This window comes from Protopterus annectens, chromosome 1.part2, assembly GCF_019279795.1.
Source record: "Protopterus annectens isolate FY-2018-M chromosome 1.part2, PAN1.0, whole genome shotgun sequence".
NCBI classification, from domain to species: Eukaryota; Metazoa; Chordata; order Ceratodontiformes; family Protopteridae; genus Protopterus; species Protopterus annectens.
This window is the reverse complement of record NC_056727.1, coordinates 520,849,687-520,873,045: the sequence shown is the minus strand read 5'-3', so window position 1 is coordinate 520,873,045 and position 23,359 is coordinate 520,849,687. Positions and strand designations below refer to the sequence as shown.

At 45.0% G+C, this 23,359-nt stretch overlaps 1 protein-coding gene and 1 pseudogene across 6 annotated transcripts in view; one reads left to right on the top strand and one right to left on the bottom strand.

Annotated features, from left to right (window-relative positions):
• The window catches only part of SLC8A1 (solute carrier family 8 member A1), a 2,780,038-nt gene that overhangs the window by 1,460,073 nt on the left and 1,296,606 nt on the right, over positions 1-23,359 (bottom strand). The gene's annotated exons all lie outside the window — the stretch shown is intronic.
• On the top strand, positions 19,429-22,948 carry LOC122792610 (annotated as a pseudogene).

Sequence of the window (23,359 nt, the reverse complement as noted above, 5' to 3'; positions counted from 1 at the left end):
GTGTCCAGGAGCTGCCTCAGTTAATTACTGCAATCCATGTTATTACAAAGCAACTTCATGACGCCTCTTCTGCCGCTGTAGTTCTGTTTGAGACTGTGAGGTATGCATTGTGGTACGAAGGGCTGATAGGATTTGTAACACTGATACTCTTGGAGGGATTTCTATACAGGTCTGGCTTTATATGGCTCTGATTAAATTAAAATGACAGAAGGGCTATGCTGATGTCTGCTGCCTCATCATAGGTGGCTAGAAAACTTGTGAATGTATTTTTCATTTTATAAAAGTCAGCAGCAACAAGGAAAGTGCTAGGAAGGGTTAAACATATATGCAAGAAAAATAAAAGCATCACATCTACAGATGTGCTGTTTGCAGATCAGAGTGATTTGCAACACCTAAAGGACCATTGAAATGTTACTGAGTGTACGCTAACGTTTGCAGATGAAATGGTAAATGTAACGCAGCACATGTGTTCTCTGGTGAATTTCAGACATCTGAAGATAATAAGACCATGATTCATACTCATTATTTTCTCTATAGTTCTGAGTCAAGGCATTACTACCACTCATGTTCAAAGAGACAGGCTTTTATTTTAACATTTGCTTAGCAAAACAAATGTCTTAAGATGTTTTCCTCGACCTTCTGCTTTTTACATAGACAGTGTGCGTAAATCTGATTGTTTGTGGTCTGCCGAAGGCAAACAGTAAGAACACTGTCTCAGTGTTTTCGCTAATATATTATAATATCCATTTATATTGCAAAATTCTCACATATTATTACTTAAATGATATGATGTGCTTTCCAGGGGGCCTTGCTAAATTTGAAATTAAAGCACTGGAGAAACAGAACCCATGGATTACTAAGATCACTAGTGCATAGCAGGTGACATGTTTGTGGCCATCCCTATCCATTTGTTAATTTCTTCCATTCATTTTTGTACACTTACATGTTGACATATATTCCACATCTGTCAATGGCAGTGTGTCTTGTACTCTTCTACCTTTATCATTAAAAAGTGTTTCCATAAGTCACTCTTGAAGTATGTTTGTTCAGCCCATTACTTTCAACTCCACTCACTTCTCATTTTCATCATATATCGTTTCTCTACTCTTTGGCATTGTTTAACTCCAAAACTCCCTTTGTCTTTTCTCATATCCAGACACTCATATTTATTTGATAACCTCCTTATGCATGTTTTTTCCTACCCGATCCATTGTATGGTTGCCAAAAGTGAACACTATATTTCAGATGTTAGCATGTCAAATCTTGAACCGCAGTAATTATGTTTATGGACTGGCATGAAGCTAACCATTAAAATGAGGGTTTAGCAACTCTGGGCAAGAAATGTTAGTTGAGCAATCAAGGGTACAAAGCTCTTACACGAAATTATGTGCCAAACATGTTCTAAATAATATTGTCACTGCTTTGTTTCACATTGTTTTATCATTATACAATACTAAAGTAGCTCACTCATGCTAAACATACATTTTCATTCATACAGATTTAAAATATTAAAACTATATGGTTACACATAGATCCATGTTTAAAAATAAATTGTGCACATTGTAACTCACTACATTCAGGTCCTAAAGCATGCCTATGTATAGGCAATTTCATTGCAAGATTCCACTGTTCCTTTTTGCACTGTATGCAGATAAGGACTTTCACAAGTCATCATCAGTAGCCCCTGTGCTGTACCTGATTCCAAAATCTCAGTGACCTTCACTCCCCCAAACTTCATGGTAAGTATAAATTAATGTTGCATGCTGACTTTAATTTGTCCTTAGTGGAGGAGCCCATTTCAGCTGATGGAATGCTAACCAGTGTTACAGATATCGCCACCTGTACGGCAGCAGTGGTACTGCAAGCATTACATGGAAAATGCTTTCATGTTAGCATGATTACTGACAATGCACATATGAGCTGTGCTGTCCATAAAAATAAAATCCTAAAAACAACATTAATATGGCAGACATCTGAACCTATTTGTCATTTGTAGTATTGCAGGAATTACAAATGAAATGCTGTTATATTATAGATTATGTACAGAAGTCGATGAACTATCTGGCAGTCAGCTGTTGTATGCACTGTGCTGTTCAGATATCTTTGGAGTGTGCTAATGACTGTGTGATTGGTGTAACCTATGTTTGGGCATGGCAGGAAGAGGCAGTTAAAACTGCTTTATCTATTCTTGATGTAGTCAGACGCATGGAGCAGTGTTCAAGAAGGTATACTGATTGTACATCCAGCAGACTCCACATACCTCTTACACCATTTATGGCGGTTGTTCTTCTCTGTATGGTCAGGGTAGATGGAACATTGTGATGGAAGTCTTCCATAATGCTAATCTGCTTTCTTAAAATTTGGACTACAATATACGTTCACAACATTTCACTTCTGGCATATGTAAATGCAAAAGTAACTTTTAGAAGTCCATGGACTGATGAGACACAGATATTCATATTTTTTATTTGAATTTGTTTACCAAGATAAATCACTGATAATACTGACCAATTTCTGGGGAGGGAGATATTCATGCATTTGGAAACAAGAGTAGAGAATCCATGGTTAGTGCAGCTTAATTTGGTCAAGGGGGGGGAGGGGGTACTTTACAAGACTAGAGTGTGGTTGACTTCTTAGGAAGGAGACAAATCTGATCTTTAAAAGCTGAAGTTTGAAGTATTTTAATTTCAGATCAAAGCACTTATTGCTGGCACCAGTCAATAAAGTTTTCAACTGTGTTACATGTTTTTTTTTAACATTTCCAGTGTGTGGCCACTGCCATCTGAGTTTTTATTTTATGTAACTGATATAATACAATAAGGCATCAAAAACACAGCGCTTTAAAAGTCAGAAACGTTAGAAGTCAGTATCAACAAATACATAATAGACATACAAGTACACTAAGTTATGGTGAACATGTTAATACATACAGGGTGAAATACAAGTAGAAACCAGCTACTAACAGTTCTAGGTTAGACTTGATAGGCAGCACTAGACAATCCCATTTTTTGGTATGATATAGAGCATTTTTTTGGGTGTCTTAAATGGAGACACAGTGATTGCATTACTAAAATTAGAACAGTAAGGTTTGTTAATATGTCAACTAAAGAAGATAGCATTAAAGTAAAGACTACTCAAAGTTTACATAAATCACACAATACTAAAAATAAATATGCACAGAAATGGAAAAGCTCAAACCAACTTAATGTTTGGAGGGCAGTGCAGTGGTGTGTATATCTATAATATTCATTACACGTGTGATAGCTAAATATTTTGTGTAAATATAACTTATGCAGAATAAATTTCATTTGACCTGTGTATACCTCTACCAAGATACATCTTGTACTGTATGTCTCCTTTTATGTACTGAAATGAAACATTCCAACAAGTATGGAACAAGTACTTATGGCTGGTTGGAGTAATACGATAATCATATCTGTCTAGTTCCACACATTTTACCAGTATAACAAAGCCTTATATAACAGTATGAGATATTAGCAGAACTACTAGTACTGCTTAGGAGTTGTATGTTACCACATTGTTACAGTTAATTTCTGTACACAGTAATTGCATTACTAACATGTGAACCGATATCAGTGTTGCACACTGCATTACACTGTCCAATATAGTCTTAATGCTCAGACTACTGCATATTAGCAGATACCAGCTATATGTATATTTAGGTATGACAATACTGGACTGTACTCTAACTGTCTGAAAAGGCCAGGCATTTCTCTAATGCTACTGATATCTCAGTCTGGTAATATGTTCTACATCATACTTATGTGTATTTTTAGAATTTCTTTTACTTTTTTTACTTGTTACAAATCAGTGTTGATTCTATAGGATGTGATGGCTTTGGAGAAGAGTGGCTGTCCTGAGTTTGCCGTGTGATACCACAGTTATGTTCTCTGTGATACTGCACTGCATAAAGCATTCATGAAAAACTAGGGATGATTTATAGAGCCAAAAGCTTTCTCAACAGCACAACTAAAACTACACTTGGCACTACTTACCTTCTCCCCTCACTAGAAAATTAAACTGAGAGAGGGGTCCAAGTTTGTTGGAATTGAAATCTTCCTCAGGTTTTAGAAAATATCTTCAAAGGGTGGACCTTGTTTTTACAAAATCTCACCAACATGACAGTGATATATAGGCTGTATTTCATATAGCATATATCTTGGACAGAACATTAAAAAATAAAAAAGACTGCTGGGTGCATAAGTCCCAGGATAAAAAAGTCCTTAATTCTGGTATGTGCACTGATGTCCGGACTGGAAAAAATGACAGTGTAGAATCCTCAAGACAGAAACATTTCTACAATGGGATTAGGCCAGCCTCAGAGGGAGGATGGCTCTCCTGTTGTAAAAGGAAGTAGTAGTCCACAAAAAACAAAAAAAGTCACAGGCCAAAAAAAGAGACATAAAGATGATAGGGGTGGACTACTGAGAATAAGGAAGACATTATGTACTGTTACTACTATGCAAAAACCCAGAATTTACAAATAGAAGATATTCAAAAATATTAAGAGACAAATTAGAGGAAAGAAAATAATTGCACAAGAAAAACTGTCAAAACCTTTAAATGCAAATGTGTGTTTATTAATACAACAGATCCATGAAAAGCATTATATAGAGCAAGATACTTTGGGACATTTGGGAAAAGAATTGACACAGGAAGTATGAAAATATAAAGGTCAAAACCTAGAGAATTTTTAAAGGTCTAAAAAAGAAATATTGACATAGTAAAGAAAGAGAGACCTGATATGGTGCAATATTTATGCAGAAGAGAAAGTCCAACTAATCATTACAAAAAAGGAGCTCCAAAGATATTTGAAGAGAAATGCAGGAAAAGGCACTCAGATATGGAACACTTCTCAATATAAAAATAAGATTACAACGTTGGAACATGGGGCAAAAGATTAATAAAGTAGAAGTTAAACAGAAGCTGAAGTTATGGAATACCTGTGAAGTGAAGGATTTAGTGTTGAAAGTCTAACACAGGTTATCTCACAGCATGATGGAACAATGAGCCCCCAAAGTAAGGAGAAACAGGTGGAGCAGGAGACATCTGAAGAAGAAATATGGACATGGCAAAGAAAAAGAGATTTGATACGATGCAAAATTTATGTAAAGGAGGAAGTAAAATTAATCAATGCAAAAATGCAAAAAAGCAGCACCAACAATATTTGAAAAGCAAAACAGTAAAAGGGGTTCAGCTGTCTAGGCAGCGAGACATTTCCCTGTGGTGCATTGGGCTGGGGACACATGGCTGAAGTGAGATTCAGCTGCAGAGAAATATGGTTGTTTGCAAATTCCCTGTGGGCAAAGAGAAGCACACAATGCCCATGTTCACAGTTTTTAATAACCAAATGCATAGAGGCAGAAGAAGTAATGAGTGTTGTGCTCAGTGTACAGTACATACTTATGTAACTACAGCATGTAGAAGTGTGCTGCAGCATGGAGGAAATCCTGCAGGATACTGTAGTCACATTTATGCTCCAGTATGCATTTTAGGTAATGTTCCCCAGATACTGTGAAGGGGGTAGTGGTCAATACAGACTGATTATAAAGACACTGCCTATTGTGCACTGCATTTTTACTGCCACTAACATGCCCTCTGGCCAGCCTGCTGCTGATGCCTGCCATATTGCCTGCTGTCTCATGTTCTCTTGGGGACCATGGACATTGTTTTGCACCTGTGCATTTGGTTATTGAAGTTGTGGGCATGACAACACATTCTTTTCTTTGCCCACAGGGAATTTGCAAACAGCCATATTTCTCTGCAGCTGACTGTCACTTCAGGCATGATGTTGGTAGCCGACTTTGCATCTGACAGAGGATGGCTTGATGCAGTGCTGGGAGACTCAACCCCCCTTTATGCAGGCGTCATTCAGAAGAGCATTGTGAGCTCTTAGGCATGAGCATCACTTTAGGTGTGTCTGCACCCCTCCTAAAGTTTTGACAATTTCTAAGGTTGCATTTTTCAATATAAAGAAAATACTTTGCACTGCATTCCATAAAGTTTAGAGAAAGGTTGTAGAGGGCTGTTACCATTTTGTACTCTTCTTAGAAAGTAAAATTCAGCTCTGGCATGATGTCATATTGAGGGTGGAGTACCCTGCCCTAAATCTCACACTACGGTAATGCCACAAGTCAATGGAATACATGTTATACTAGAGAAAGGCGTGCTAATGAATAACATTACCTAGTCACATTATACCCTGCTATTTGGTTGCTGAATTTCTCCAAGGTAGCTGTCCCAACAGTATTACTTATATACCAAATATACTAAAACGTGGATGACAGAAAAATGTCTCTCATGCATGCATTGTAATATCTAACAGCAGAAGGGTGGAGATGGTGGCTTGCTCTGAGGTTCAGTTACATAAGAAAACTTAGATTTTTTTTTAAATATATTTTAAATCATCCCCAGAGTACTGTGGATGTGGTCTTCTCCATGCCCAGCTACCATCATGCCTGTATCAGTACAGCTCCATTTCTGTGCTGGAACTGATACTGCAGGGATCTGGTCCATAGTACCAGCTACACAGTACAGGATGAGTTATAGCTATGCTGCAGAAACCCATTGATTTTAATGGGTCAGCTTCAGTACTTAGAAGTTTTACTCTGGTATTCCATGCCAATGCAAATGTGATAAGCACTGTGGTACAACAAGACCAGTTTCCAGTTTGGAATCAGATGTAGGGCCTCAGGTTTTATCATTAGCCTATGTAGCTTGAGAAATCCTAAACCTTTAAAATGTATCATCAGCATAAGTCATGATTAGAGGAAAACTAAAAGTCACATCTGGAAAGAGCATTTTACAGAAAAAAAAATACTTGACTTAAATAAATTCCAAACATTAAAGTATTTGAGGGACAATCCTCTCGTATTTCTCTCTTTATAGGATTACTTTTCTCAGCATACCCACTTATAAGAGGTTTAACATAGTAATGCATGCAGACTTGGTCCAGGGATCTAATTGTGTTCTGCAGCATCAAAAGAATGGTTTAGATGGACATGTATATCTCATAGACAATACTGCTACCCTGGAACACACTCCCTTCCATGTAAAAGAAAACTCATCCATGTCCATATTCAAGCACACCTTGGATCTATGAATGGGAAACAGAAAGTTTACCCCAGGACTGCCCCCTGTACTACTAATGGACAAAGGCAGCTTCTAACTGCTTTATCCCATGCATTACGTCAATTTAAACACCATAGGGGAAATTGGCTAGACTTAAAATGGCCTGCAGAGCAGGCAGCCTAGTAATTACTTACGAACCTATGAACCTCTGCCACCCAAATAAATAACTTATTTCCAGGTTGCAGGCCAGTACATATATAACAGAGTGTGCTATGATTAACAGAGTCATATGCCTTGGCTGCATTTAAACAACATAACCATATTTATTCTTTATTAAAAAACTTTCTCAAATATTCCTTTGCAAGCCATAATATGCCCATGGTTGCCAAAGCCATACAACTCTTAGAATCTCCAGAGGTAAGAGAAAAAGGACAACTCTGCTTTTAATCTGTGCTGAATCATATACACCAATATCTTATAGTCAATATTTAATAGAGAGATAGGTCTTCAGGAGTCTAATCTTTCCTTACTAGTACCCTTCCAAACCATTGACAGCAAGGATATATAGCACGTATGCCTAAACTCAGAACTTACTCCCTGAAATAAAATCAGTTCAAGACCATTACAAAAATATTAAGCTGTCATATATGTAGACACTTATAGTAAAAATATTATATCCTGTCCACACCAAGGAAAGTACCTCCAGCACTACGAATGCTCTTTTCAGCTCAGCAAAATGTAAACACCCCAAATCTACAAAGACAGAAAATTCAGGCAGGGAAGCTACAAATCTGGATAATAAATAAGCCACCGTGTGCCCTAAAATTAAAGAAAACTCAAAAAGCTTCTTTGGTTTATCATTTAGCAATCTAGATAAAACTGAAACTTTTTGTTTTCCTGTAAATTTAATAGGTTAAATATCATTTTCTACCCAGGATGCAGTCTGTTTAATGTTATAAAGCCATTCTCTTTTCATTGTATTGTTTAATAATGTTTTTAATCTATCAGTAGGTAAATTGTTTAGGAAACAATACTGACATGATTGGGGAAACTTCACATATGAACATTTTCATTACGCCAACCTTTAAAGAAATGCCATCTATATCCATCCATCCACAACCCCCTTTTACCATTTCTGCACATGGGATTGGGATGTCACATCAACAATGACAAACATCTAGAGCCAAGGTTCAAACTACCGGGTGGGTAATTTAGTTTCTATATGTAGCTACCACTCCATCCAAGAAGAATAAGCAAATCTCAAACTAGAATGATCTTTCCAAACTTTCTGAAAGTAAGGGTTCTCATAATAATGGATATACACATTTTCAAGCATTTTAAGTCTTTGCCTCTTACTGAGTTCCACATGAGTAAAATACTTTACATTTAACAACACTGTCCACAAGGCTTTATGATCAGAGAAACATTATTTTAACAACCCTCTGTGTCCTTGAAAGAGATTGCCTGCAGAAAAAAAAATGTAATCATATCTAGAAGTATAGATATTTCTTCAGTAAGAATCTCCCTTTGGACCTCTACAGCATCTAGATATGTTGTATCAAATATTTATAATTAACATCAGCATCTTCTAATCTCTTCCCCTTCCTCTTCTTTTCAGACAGTAAAAGAGAACTAAAATCATCATCCAATATAATAATGTAAGTGGTTTGGATTCACGGCTAGACCAAAGTCAATAATACTGTTGTCTGCGAATGGGCATTATAAGAATTCACATTAATGAGCCTCTGAATAACCTCATTATATATTTAATGTCTTAGCAGGTAGCGCCACCAAGTTCAATGATATTAAAATGCAGGACGGATACTTTTAAATTAAGGAGAAAAGTAGCTACACCAGAACACGCCTCACTGTGACGAGACCAGTAGCCTTGACGCCTTCTCCAGTGAAATAAAAATGTAAAGGGAAGATACACTAATCTAGAACAGGTATCTTAATGTTTCCAGGTTCAGAGATCATGCAGAAGCTTCACACTAGGGATGATTAGAAGAGTAATAGGTTACTTTTCTGGAAAAATTAGGAGTAAAGGTGTAAGATGGAAGTCCAGACTACAAAGAAATAAAAGACAGATTGATTTAGAGTGGAAGGATTTATATTTTGTGACCTGGTTTGTCACCTTTATTGAGAGGAGTAGTCCACATTTTAAAACAACATTGGCGCATTCCAAAATCAGACGAGTCCTCTGGGAAATTGAATTTGAAAATTTCTTATCAAAATTATCAAAGTATACAGGATTGCATTTTCCCATGTCAGTATGATGCCACCATCTTGGGTGTCCCATTTGAAAAGAGGACACTGGTCTAGTAGGACTAACCCGATAACAAAGAGTATATAAATAAATAAATAAATACATAAATAAATAAATAAATAAATAAATAAATAAACAAACAAACATACAGAAGAAAACGTCATAGCAGTGGAGTAGTCAACTGAAGTCAGTGAGGCTATGCAGCATAACAAGTTGGATCTTGCACTACAGGCTTAGAGGAATAATATTGCTTCCCCCTGCAATACCGCATCCAATACAGAGGTAGACTTGGCCCCTGGCAGTTGTGAGGTTAATATAACTGGCAGTGAATTCAAGGATGCTGTGTAGTATTGTGCAGGAGCTGTCCCCTATGTACACAGCGGGGTGACCGTCCCACAATTGTTAGATGTCTGAATTGTGTTTTTGGTGTGCAGCCCATATGCCTGCCACCACTGTATCATCAGCCAGAATGCCTCATATGAAACAGAATTTTCCTAGTTAGGCATGCAGCATTGTGAGACTCTGCTGATGGGCAGTTACAAGGATTGTCACTTCCACCTATAGGTGAGAACTGGTACTGCAGTCCAGTTAAATGTCTGAAATATCTACAAGTAGAGGTAAGGGGAATACTGGCTTCTGCAGCAGCCTTACAATGTTTCTTCCTCACCAGGAAAAAGTAATACGAGTGATTTATGTAAACTGCTTCAGAACTTTGCAATTATGACACTGGCATACTGTTAGAAGTATATCACTCCTAGTATGGTATAACAGAGACAGAATTCAGTGTTGGGACAGGACTGCAGAAAGGTAGAGGCTCTACAACACTAACCTGATTCTTTTGGAATGTGAGGTAAGATAGCAGGGGGTGGTGACAGAAATAGAAGAAGGAGCAAGATTTTAGGCAGTAGATGAAGGTAAAAAGAGATGCAGAGCTTAGCAGAGGAACAGAAAGGATGTTTTGGATCATGATCATGCTGTATTACTCTGTGGTACACAGTCTGGGTAGGAAGATGAGGGAGCTGCACACAGTGATATAGGAAGGGAAGGTGAGCATTGCTGGCAATGTGGACCAATGACAAGAGGGGGGGTGGAGCATGGATGTATCTGTATATCCATTATTCATGAATAAAAAGAGAAGGATGGAGTAGCAATCTATATAAATATGGGTTTACAAAGAGAAATAAAATTACCCAACCAGGAATGGGATAAGATTACAGGGAGACTTAGCAGCCTGCTACTAAGGTACAGAAAGAGGGAGAGATATGGTAGATTGATACAACATATTTGCCATTTGACACAAAAACAGAAAAGGTTGACAGATTGGAGGAGAGAATAAACAAGTAAGTTAGGACAAAGAGGGTTGTTGTCATAGAGAGCCTGAACCCGCCAGGGACAGACTGAGACTCAAAGTTCTGATTCTAAGGTCAAAAGAAAGTGGGAGTTGATTAAGGACTTTGCCCTTGAGGGCTTCTGCCAAGTCCTGTAGGGCCATACCAAAAAAGACAGAATTGTGGACATGGTTTTAACCAGAGCAGAAAGTGGCATGGATGTCCAGGTAAAGGCACCATTAGCCAACTGCAATCATATCGTTGTGTGGCTTACAGAATATAGAAGGGTTAAAAATAAAAAGACAATGGTTTGAGAGTTATAGAGGAGTGAATTATGCTGTGTGGGGAGATGTCAAGGATGAGTTAGTCGGCTGGGAGCTAATCAATGTTTAAAAATATATGGGAATTGATCAGAGAAGAAACGCTCAATGCTGCTGACAACAGTGTGAGGAAGATGCAAAAAGGCATAAAGAGAAGCAGACCAAAATGGCTACATAGGAATCTGAGGCTAGCATTTGGGGTAAAACATAGGGACTATAAGATATGAAAGGAGGGAGTGGGTAGGTAGTGGTGACAGAGTATAAGGAGGTTAGCAAAAAGGCAACAAAACTGGAATGAGAGGACGACAGGGACAAAACTAGGTAGATGAGCAAAGATGGGAGGGTGACCTTAAAAGACTGAGAAAAAGCTGAAATACTGAATGAATATCCCACTGCAGTCTTCACATAAGAAAACTAAGGGAGAATACTGTGCTCCGAGGGAGGCATGGCAGAATGAGAAGACAAGTGGAAAGATTTGAAGATAGAAAAGGAGGATGTTTATAGTGGAATGGCTGCCCTTAAGGAAATAAAACACACGGATTGTATGTGTTGCCTCCCAGTGTTATCAAAAATCTTGACATTGTGTTGGCAGATTGCCCCCCCACCCCCATCACTAGCTTGTTTAAAAGTGTTAGAAGACTGGAAAACAGCAATTGTATGTATATGGGGGGAGCAAGCCTAGTAGATTAACAACTGTGTCAAAGACAGCCATATGAAGAATCCTGAGGGGAACACTGGTTCCATTTCTGAAGGGCAATTTATAGGTTCATAGGTTCATAGGTTCATACTAGGCTATCTGCCCTAGGGCATTTATAAGCCTAGCCAGAATGTGTTTGGCTTTCGCCACCCATTTTAAATTTATTTTGCTATGCCCTTTTTCGAGGTTAGTATACTGTGCCTCTGTCTAACAGTGACACAGAAGTGATACCTGGGGTAAACCTACGATCTCCCATCCACTCATCAAGATTCCTCTTGAAGAGAGTCAATGAGGGACTCTGCCTAACCTGGACTGGGATTTTATTCCAGAGTGAAGGGAGCCTCTGGGTTATGAATTTGTCCCTCCAGCATGTCCTATTTATTTCAGTGCTGAGGTTCAAGTCTCGAGCGTAGCTCGATGGGATTTGGATTTTCTGAGGTGCAGCATGTCCATTAATTCCGGTTGGACATGGCTTTATACATCAGGCACAGATCACCTCTGAACAGGCGGTATGCCACTGAGTAGAGCTGGAGTTTCTTTAACCGGGCAGCATATGGCATCTGTTTGAGCCCTTTGATCCTCTTGGTGAGGTACTTTTGGGGTCTTTCCAGTTGCTGCAGGTGTCTGGTAAGGTACATCCCAAAAGGGCATTGTACTCAATTATGGGCCTGATGAGGGATGAGTAAAGAGGCATGATGACCTCCCCTGATCTAGATGTGAATCCCTTCATGATTAGGTGGGCTATATAAAATGTTTTTCTAACCACTTTGTCCACGTGGTTGTCAATTGAGAGATTGCTATCAACTTGGGTCCCCAGGTCCCTAATTACTTCTTCTGTACTTAATGGATTACCACCTATGTGGTAATTTGTGGGCACTTTGTTTTTGCCAAAGGGGATGACTATACACTTTTTGGCATTTAGCTTGAGGCCATGGCTCTGGCACCAGTTGTCTGTTTCTATGAGGCCCTTTTGGAGGATGCTTGTGTTGGCTGGAGAGTCGATTATGGAGCCCAGTTTGCAGTCATCTGCGAACTTGGTCAGCCACAGTCCTTCCGTGTTGGCCTGTACCTCCGAGAAATATATAGCGAACAAGAGAGGTCCCAGGACTGAGCCTTGTGGGACACCACTTGTAACTGGTTTGGAGTCTGACATGGCTCCAGCAATTCTAACCATGTGGGTTCTGTCCTTGAGCCAGTTTGCAATCCATCTAGTGACATAGGGGTTTATATTTAAGCTGGTGAGCTTATCTATAATGCCCGAGTGGGGTATTGTATCGAAGGCTTTTGCGAGGTCCAGGTAGGCTGTGTGGACCACCTTCCCCTCATCAATGGCTTTGGTGACTGTTTCAAAGAAATCAACCAGGTTTAAGAGGCAGGATCTGCCCTTAACAGGGCCGAACTGGGTAGGATCCAGTGTCTGTAGGTCCCCAATATCTTTATTTATGAGGTCCATGATGATCCTTTCCATAGCTTTGCAGACCAAGCTAGTCAGGCTTATGGGGCGATAGTTTCCAGGATCCGTTGAGGCACCACCTTTATGGAGAGGGACCACTATTGCTGTATGCCACTCTTTGGGCACATATCCTGTAGTAAGGCTGAGATTGAACAGTAGTTTTATGTTTGGGTTTAGCTCTTCTTGGAGTTCATGTAGGACGCAGCCCGGGACACCGTCTGGTCCCATTGATGCTGTGTTTTTTGCTTTGGAGAGGGCGGCTCTTACTTGAGCATCTGAGATGTCAGGGGGGCAGCACTCTGCTGGGATAGATATTTGCCCTTTGGTGGGGAGGGGGGGAGAAGTTTGCTCTGAACTTGTCAGCTAGGATGTTGGCAATGTCTGTGGGTTCAGTGTATTTTTTGTCATTTTGGACTAATTCTGAGCATATCTGGGAATTACCACCCAGGTTCCTAACATAACTAAAGAAAGCCTTGTGATTATCCTCAGTGTCCTGTGCAATTTTTCTCTCAAGCTGGCCTTAGACAATTTTATGAGTGCCCGTAGTTTTTGCTAATACTGATCAGTGATGCCTTCCCTTTGGGATTTTGCTCTATCATTTAGTACCTTCCTCCTTCTATTGTATAGTTTGTTTATGGCTGGGGTCCACCAGACAGGACGCCTGCCATTGGAGGATTGGGTCATGGTTTTATTTGGGATCAAGATGATCCATGCATTCCTGAAGGTGTTCATAGAATGCAATTATAAAGGATTCTGTGGTCTAGGCTGTATTTTCCACAGGCCCGGGGCTTTGAAGGATTCCACCTCGGTTTTGAGGAGTGTGAAATTTGCTTTAGAGAAGTTTTTCACTGTGGTTTTCTGGGCAGGGGTTGGGTCAGGATGTGAATATCTAGTGAGATTAGTTTATGGTCTGATCTTACCAGTGAGGGATACACTTCTGGTCTGGAGCATAGAGTCCCCATGTTGGTGATGATCAGGTCCAGTATGTTTTCCCCTCTTGTGGGAGTGGTAACAAGTTGTTTCATAGCATTTGAGTTTATAAATTCTAGGAACCTTTGGGCTAGGGTGTTGGAGCTAGAGTAATGCTCCCAGTCTATGTTTGGGTAGTTGAAGTCACCCAATATAATGGTGTTTGGAGAGACACAATACATCAGTCAACATGGGTTAACAACCAAAAGGAGCTATCATGTCAAACCTGATCCAGTTTTTACTGGCTTTCATATGGATAGTATACATAGGCATGGTCCACCTTGATTTCAGCAAGGCTTTCGACTCAGTCCCACTCAACAGGCTAGTAGAAAAACTGGAAGGGCTGGAAACAGTACAAAGACTTAGAAGCGGATAACTGTATGGCTGAAATGTAGGGCACACAGGGTTGCGGTAAGAAGGATAATGTCTGAATTTAAAAAGTGACTAGTGGTTAGTGGAATACCACAAGGGTTTGTCATGGATTTTGTACTCCTCAATGGGCTTGTCTCGATGTATCTGAGAGAATAGAGAAAGTAGTTGGGTAATTTACATAACTGGTTGAATTTTAATCATTCTTCTCAACAGCTCCACATTTGATGGAGCTCTCCAGTTTCAGACAGAAGTGGAAGCCTGGAGGGGTCCCTCCCCACAGAAGTCTGGAAGGGGGAGAGGGGTGGAAATCAACTGGGCCGGGAGAGCTCCCGCCTGAGTGAGGGAGTCTGGACCACACCCCCCATGTGGAAGTCCTTAAGGGAGCCACCTATGGGAGGCCACGGGGCCAGGAGAGCTCCTGCCCAGGTGAGAGTGGTCAGGCGGAGCCCCCTCACTATGGAAGTCTTCGAGGGCTTGACTGGTGGGAGTCCTCTGTACCTGAAGAGCTCCTGCCAGGCAGGGAGTAGGTGTTCGACCTCACCCGGTACCTGACGGCATCCCCAAAATATCGCAAAGTCCCCATAACTCCTCTGGATGGGAAAACGGAGAGGATGCAGAAGTCCCAATGAGGGCGTGCCTGCCCCTCGGCGGCCTAGAGGAGTTCCACAGGGCCAGATGGAGGTACCCTTGAGAGACTCCGAGGGCACAGAGACATCGCCCGGCCCAGCCAGGCAACCTCCAGGAGATCTGGGGGAGATGGGGACTGTGGTGCTCTGGAATGGAATGGAGTGTGGGCTCAGAAGTCTCGATGAGGGCGAGCCTGCCCCTTGGTGGCCGAAGGGAGTTCCATGGTGATGGCCGGGACTGGAGGGAGGTCCCCCCGAGAGGCTCCAAGGGCATGGGGACATGGCCCGGCCAGGCAGCCTCCAGGAGATCTGGGAGAGACAAAGACCATGGTGCTCTGGACTGGAAAGGAGCATGGGCTTGGAAGCCCAGATGGGAGTGTGTCTGCCCCTCAGTGACTGAGGAGAGTTCTGCGAGGCTGGCCAGTTCCAGAGGGAGGTCTCCCTGAGGGCTTCCGAGGCCATGGGGACACGGCCTGGCCAGGCAGCCTCCAGGAGATACATAACCCGAGGAAAGAGCCCTCCCAGCCGATTGGAATCTGAAGCCCAGAGAGGGTCCCTCCCCACAGAAGTCTGGAAGGGAGAGGGGGCGGACATCGGCTGGGCCAGGAGAACTCCTGCATAGGTGGGGGGGTCCGGATCACGGCTCCTTCCGGGATGGAAGTCCAGAAGGGGGAGAGATGTGGTAAGTGGCCAGAAGGGAGTGCTTCCGCCTGGGTGAGAGGGTCCAAACTGCCCCCCTCTAGGTGGAAGTCCATAAGGGAGCCGCCAGCGGAGGGCTGTGGGACTGGGAGAGATCCTACCTGGATGAGAGGGGGCAGGCAGAGCCCTCTGCAACTGAAGACCTCGAGGAGCATCAGGCAGGAGTCTGCAAGACCCAGAGAGCTCCTGTCAGGCAGCGGGAAGGGGTCAAACCTCGCCCGGTACCCAACAGCATCCCCAAAATATTGCAAAGTCCCCAGAACCCTTCTGGATGGGAAAGCAGTGGGACACAGGAGCCCTCATGAGAACAGATCTGGCCCTCCATGGCCGAAGAGAGTTCCGCGGGGGTCGGTCACACCCCATGGGTCCATCCCCCTGGTCGTACGCTGGGCACGCATGATCCGGCATGATTTGGCAGCCTCCAGGAGTTAAGGGACGAAGGGGCATCCCATGGGTTAGTGCGAGTCCAGGTCCCAGCCCCAGGGAGAATATCTCCTGGTGAGCACCCTCGCAGCAAGTGCCAAGGCGCCTCTCCCCACCGTCCATCGATCGATCGGGCAGACCGACTCCCACTGGCGGAGGGCCCCTCCATGACGTAGCTCTGTGGGTGATGGCCGGCAGGTCGAACCTCTCCTCCCCAAGAGCGAGGAGTGGGTGGGGGGTGCTGAGCATTTGAACCCATCAGCGGCAAAGTTGAGGCGAGACCGATGAGCCCAGGCTGAGGCAAAGGGGTCCTGTCATGTGCCAGGCCACCCCGCTCTGGCAGGTGCCCCTGAGAGCGGGAGCTTCAGAAGCTATCTCCCTCACTCTCTGGCTCCAAACGCGGCAGCAGTCCGCTGGCCCGCGGCCCTCTGGGGTCGTGGTCGCCGGTCCACAACCAGCACCCGGGGTGCCCCCCTCCATGTGGAGAGGGACCCCTCCAGCGGGTGGAGGTGCGGGCTCCGGACCCTCCTCGCCGCCCACCTGCTGAGGTGCTCCTATCTGGTTGATCCTGCCAGTAGCATATGCTTCTCTCAAAGATTAAGCCATGCAAGTCTCAGTGCACACAGATGCTACAATGAAACTATAAATGGCTCATTAAATCAGTTATGGTTCCTTTGATCGCTCCACCATTACTTGGATAACTGTGATCATTCTAGAGCTAATACATGCTAATGAGCGCTGAACTCCGGGGATGCGTGTATTTGTCAGACCAAAACCAATCTGGGTCTTGGCCCGGCAGCTTTGGTGACTCTAGATAAGCTCAGGCCGATCGCGTGCCCTCGTGGTGGCAACACGACATTCGAATGTCTGCCCTATCAACTTTCGATGGTACTATCTGTACCTACCATGGTGACCACGGGTAACGAGGAATCAGGGCTTGATTCCAGAGAGGAAACCTGATAAACGGCTACCACATCCAAGAAAGGCAGCAGGCACATAAATTACCCACTCTCAACTCGGGGAGGTAGTGACGAAAAATAACAATACAGAACTCTATTGAGGCCCTGTAATTGGAATGAATACACTTTAAATCCTTTAACGAGAATCTATTGGAGGACAGGTCTGGTGCCAGCAGCCGTGGTAATTCCAGCTCCAATGGCATATATTAAAGTTACTGCAGTTAAAAAGCTTATAGTTGGATCTTGGGATCAGTCTGGTAGTCTGCCATGAGGTGAGCTACCACCTGTCCCAGCCCTTGCCTCTCGGCGCTCCCTCAATGTTCTTAACTGAGTGTCCCGGGGGTCCAAAGCATTTACTTTGAAAAAATTAGAGTGCTCAAAGCAGGCCGGTCACCTGAATACTTCAGCTAGGAATAATGGGATAGGACTCCGGTCCTATTTTGTTGGTTTTTGGAACAGGGGCCATGATTAAGAGGGATGGCCAGGGGCATTCGTATTGTGCCACTAAAGGTGAAATTCTTGGACAGGTGCAAGATGAATGAAAGTGAAAGCATTTGCCAAGAATGTTTTCATTAATCAAGAATGAAAGTTGGTGGTTCGAAGATGATCAGATACCATCGTAGCTCTGACCATAAACAATGCCGACTAGCGATCTGGTAGTATTATTCCCATGACCCGCCGGGGATTTTCTGGGAAACCAAAGTCTTTGGGTTCCGGGGGGAGTATGGTTGCAAAGCTGAAACTTAAAGGAATTGATGGAAGGGCACCACCAGGAGTGGAGATTGCAGCTTAATTTGACATAACATGGGAAACATCACCCGGCCCGGACATGGAAAGAATTGACAGATTGATAGCTCTATCTTGATTCTGTGGGTGGTGGTGCATGGCCGTTCTTAGTTGGTGAAGCCATTTGTCTGGTTAATTCTGATAACAAATGAGACTCCACCATGCTAACTAGTTATGCGGCCCCGTGCAGTCATCTCCAACTTCTTAGAGGGACAAGTGACTTTCAGCCACATGAGATTGAGAAATAACAGGTCTGTGATGCCCTTAGATGTCCGGGACTGCATGCATGCTACACTGAATGGATCAGCGTGTATCTACCCTTGGCTGACAGGTCCAGGCAACCCGCTAAACCCCATTCATGATAGGGACCAGAGATTGCAATTATTCCCCATGAACGAGGAATTCCCAGTAAGTGCTGGTAATAAGATTGTGTTGATTAAGTCCCTGCCCTTTGTACACAACGCCCATCGCTACTACCAATTGGATGGTTTAGTGAGGTCCTCGGATTGGCCACGCTGGAGTCGGTCACAGCCCTGATGGTGCACCGAGAAGACGATCAAACTTGACTACCAAGAGGAAGTAAAAGTCGTAACAAGGTTTCCATAGGTGAACCATGCGGAAGGATCATTAAAGCCGAGGGTCCCGAGTTGGCACAGTCCCCGGGTACCAGGGCCTCTCCTCGCTCCGCCGCATCTCTGTCTGTCTCTCCAACTCCTGTCTCTCTGCGCACCCTGGTGGAGGTTGGAGGGACCAAGCCCGCAGCACCCAGGGGGAGGGAGACTGGAGGGAGCACGAGAGCAAGGGGTGGCCTCCTCACGGCTGGAGGGAGGGGCTCCATCCATGCGGTGGGAGGCACAGCCCATGAGGGGATGGCAGCAGAGTGTGCGCCCGGCCCAGCGGTGCCATCTGCCATGCGTCCTGGAGGTGGCTGGCTCCCCGTGCGGTAGGGGTTGGGTGGCCTCACATCCGGCCGCACGGGGCCACCTCTGGGGGTGGCACACCTGAGACCTCTCCCCTCGATGTCGGTCATGGGTACCTGTGGAGGACGTTCCGTTCTACGTAGGGCATCGGTTCAAAGACCCAGAGGGCTGGCAGTGCGGCCACGCGCCGGCCACCGTGGGACTCCCTGTTGTCTCGTGGTGCAGGGCCAGTAACCCTGGTCTGGGCACCCCTGCCGACAGCCGTGAAACCTCAGGAGGGAGGGGCGGATGGACTGGCCATCCTCCCCCCACCCGCTCTCCATTGCCGGACTTCCAGGTGGTGGAGGAGGATGACCAATGTGGCCCCGGCATGCAAGTAACCGGGCAGGCATTGGGCCACCGACAGCCTCCGGTGGTCCAGTGATGGGAAGCGGGTGGGGGGAGGTTGGCCAGTCCATCTGTCCCTCCCTCCCGAGACCCCTGCCATCCCACCACCACCCGCGACCTAGCTTGGAACGCGACCTCAGATCAAATGTGGCGACCCGCCGAATTTAAGCATATTGCTAAGTGGAATAAAAGAAACTAACCAGGATTCCCCCAGTAACGGCGAGTGAAGAGCCCAGTGCCAAATCCCCACCCGAGCAATGGGCGCAGGGAAATGTGGCGTACAGAAGTCCATCTCCCCGGCGCAGCCCAGGGGCCCAAGTCCTTGTGATCGAGGCTCAGCCCTCGGACAGTATGAGGCCAGTGGTGGCCCCCAGCACATTGGGATCAGGTCTTTCCGGAGTCAGATTGTTTGTGAATGCAGCCCAAAGCGGGTGGTAAACTCCATCTAAAGCTAAAAACCAGCATGAGACCGATAGCGTACAAGTACTGTAAGGGAAAGTTGAAAAGAACTTTGAAGAGAGAGTTCAAGAGAACATGAAACTGTTCAGAGGTAAATGGGTGTGGTCCGCGATGTCCACCCGGAGGATTCAACCCAGCGACTGCGCCGGCTGCCTGGGCGAAGTGGATCCCCCTCCGGGTTGGGTGGGGGACCGACCCCGGGCACGCTGGCCGCCGTCGGGCACACTTCCTCCAAGGTGGTGCATCGCAATCAGCTCCAGGTCAGCTGGGAAGGCCACGCAGAATGTGGCTCCCCTCCACAGAGGGTATTGTTACAGCCCGCGGCATCAGCCCTCACCATGCCCCGGGGTAATGCGTGATGACCGCCGCTGCACCCTCCCCCACCCTCGCAGAGGGGCCAGGGCCTCTGGCTCCTGGTGGTGCTGTCGACTGGTCTGTACTGCCCTCAGTGCAGCCCAACGATGTTCTGCCACTGGGTTGGCGGGCTCACCTCCGATGCCCAGGGTCCGCAGCAATGTTGGTGACCCACCTGTCCCATCTTGAAACATGGACCAAGGTGTCAAACAGGTGCTCGAGTCTGAGGATGGGCAGGAGACCCCATGGTGCAATGAAAGTGTGGGCCGGTGCGTGCAGGCTGAGGTGGGATCCCCCTCCCCACGTGTTGGGGGGGCGCACCACCGACCCATCTCACCCATCCCATCGGGGAGGTGGAACAAGAGCGCACCTGGTGGGACCCAAAAGATGGTGAACTATGCCTGGGCAGGGCGAAGCCAGAGCAAATTCTGGTGGACGTCCGTAGCAGTCCTGACGTGCAAATTGGTCGTCTGACCTGGGTATAGGGGCAAAAGACTAATCGAACCATCTAGTAGCTGGTGCCCTCCAAAGTTTCCCTCAGGATAGCTGGCACTCGGCGGATGCAGTTTTATCTGGTAAAGCAAATGATTAGAGGTCTTGGGGCCAAACCAATCTCAAACTATTCTCAAACTTTAAATGGGTAAGAAGCCTGACTCGCTGGCTTGGAGCCAGGCGTGGAATGCGAGTGCCCAGTGGGCCACTTTTGGAAAGCAGAACTGGTGCTGAGTGATGAACCAAATGCCGGGTTAAGGCGTCCGATGCCAATGCTCATCAGACCCCAGAAAAGGTGTTGGTGATATAGACAGCAGAATGGTGGCCATGGAAGTTGGAATCCACTAAGGAGTGTCTAACAACTCACCTGCCTGAATCAACTAGCCCTGAAAATGGATGGTTCTGGAGCATCGGGCCCATACCCGGCCGTCGCCAGTGCGAGGGCCCGGGTGGAGCCACCATGGTTGCAGATCTTTGTGGTAGTAGCATATATTCAAATGAGAGCTTTGAAGGATGAAGTGGAGAAGGTTTCCATGTGAACAGCAGTTGAACATGGGTCAGCCAGTCCTGAGAGATAGGCGAGCACCATTCCAAAGGGATGGGCGATGGCGTGTGTTGCCCTTGGCCGATCGAAAGGGAGTCGGGTTCAGATCCCTGAATCCAGAATGGCAGAGATGTGCACCTTGCAGCGTCCAGTGCGGTGACCAATGATCCCGGAGAAGCCAGTGGGAGCAGCTGGGAGAGTTCTCTTTTCTTTGTGAAGGGCAGGGTGCCCTGGAATGGGTTCACCTCGAGAGAGGGGCCTGCGCCCTGGAAGGCGTCGCGGTTGTGCTGGCATCAGGTGAGCTCTCGCTGGCCCTTGAAAAACTGGGGGAGAGGGTGTAAGTCTCGCGCCGGGCCGTACCCATATCGGCAGCAGGTCTCCAAGGTGAACAGCCTCTGGTATGTTAGAACAATGTAGGAAAGGGAAGTCGGCAAGCCAGATCCATACCTTCAGGATAAGTATTGGCTCTAAGAGCTGGGTCGGTCGGGCTCAGGCATGAAGTGGGGCTGGGCATGCACCGTGGCTGGAAGAGGCATTGCCAGCCCTTGCCGCGCTTCCCCCTCCTGGGGAGGGGCCTGCGGGTATAGCGGCGGCGACCCTGGATGCGTGCCGGGCCCTTCCTGTTGATCGTCCCAGCTGTGGAGGGTGCCGATCCTGACCGGCATCCCGCATCATCCGGCAGATAGCAGCTAACTTAGAACTGGTGCCGACCAGAATAATCTGTTTAATTAAAACAAAGCATGGCAAAGGCCCGGGATGGGTGTTGACGTGATGTGATTTCTGCCCAGTGGTCTGAATGTCAAAGTGAAAAAATTTAATGAAGCATGGTAAATGGCGGGAGTAACTATGACTCTCTTAAGGTAGCCAAATGCCTCGTCATCTAATTAGTGACACGCATGAATGGATGAATGAGATTCCCACTGTCCCTACCTACTATCTAGCGAAACCACAGCCAAGGGAACAGGCTTGGCAGAATCAGTGGGGAAAGAAGACCCTGTTGAGCTTGACTCTAGTCTGGCACTGTGAAGAGACATGAGAGATGTAGAATAAGTGGGAGGCCTCGGCCACCATTGAAATACCACTATTCTTATCATTTTTCACTTACCCAGTGAGGCGGGAGGGTGAGCCCCACTGGGGCTCTCGCTTCTGGTTCCAAGCGCCCAGGCATCCGAGCGCGACCCGCTCCAGGGACAGTGTCAGGTGGGGATTTTGGCTGGGGCAGTACACCTGTCAAAGAGTAATGCAGGTGTCCTAAGGTGAGCTCAGGGAGGACAGAAACCTCCAGTGGAGCAGAAGGACAAAGCTCACTTGATGCATCTGCTGTTCTGCTTTGCCTGTAGAAAGTTCTGATTTCCACTCTTTCATGGGCTCAGTGTATAGCCAATGAAAAACTTGATTTTTGGAGCATGTCATAATCACAAAAGGACCAATGGGAGATGGACAGACCCTGGCAGGGCTGCTAACTCATTCTTCTATAGAAGATATTGAGCAAATGCATATATTTAAAAAATGTAGTATCACATTCACACGTGTTAGCTCCAGTACAGTCTATACTGATTAGACCACTTTCAAGCCTGCTTGATGAATTGATCTTAAATTTTGTACAAAACAGTCAAACGACAATCCACTGCTTCTATTCCTTCAGCCTGAATTCCACATGAAGATGGTAAATTTGTGGAATTTAATGCCTTATTTAAGTTTTCAAATGTTGTTAGTGTTCCCTGTCTGGTACTTGTAAAACATTATTTAGATTAAGCTTATTCTTGTACTTGAGAGTGTCTATGGCTTTAAAACCATCACTAAGAGCAATGAAGTTGGGGACAGCAAGCTTCTTGTAAGTCAGTATGAGACAACATTAAGTTAATTGTGAGAAACTTAAACAGTAATTAGTAGAAGCCTTTATTTTGTTGTATAATTACAGTGATTAAGAAAGCTTTACTGTACAGAATGGATGCTGAACAGTTTTGTTTTTTTTTCCTTGCTTAGGTTATTTGATTTTGGCAATTTATTAATGTTGATTGATGCAGTTTGAAACTCTATTTATTGTGCGGGAGTTTTAATTTGCTTTGGATAACACTGCTGCCAGGATATCTTAACTGGGAGAATATAACAAGAGTATTAATAATTCAGTAGTGTACCTTTACCTGGTCTGTAGAGTGAGTGTTTTTTATCAGGAGTTTGTTATAACTAAGGTGTCTGTATAGTGTCTATTT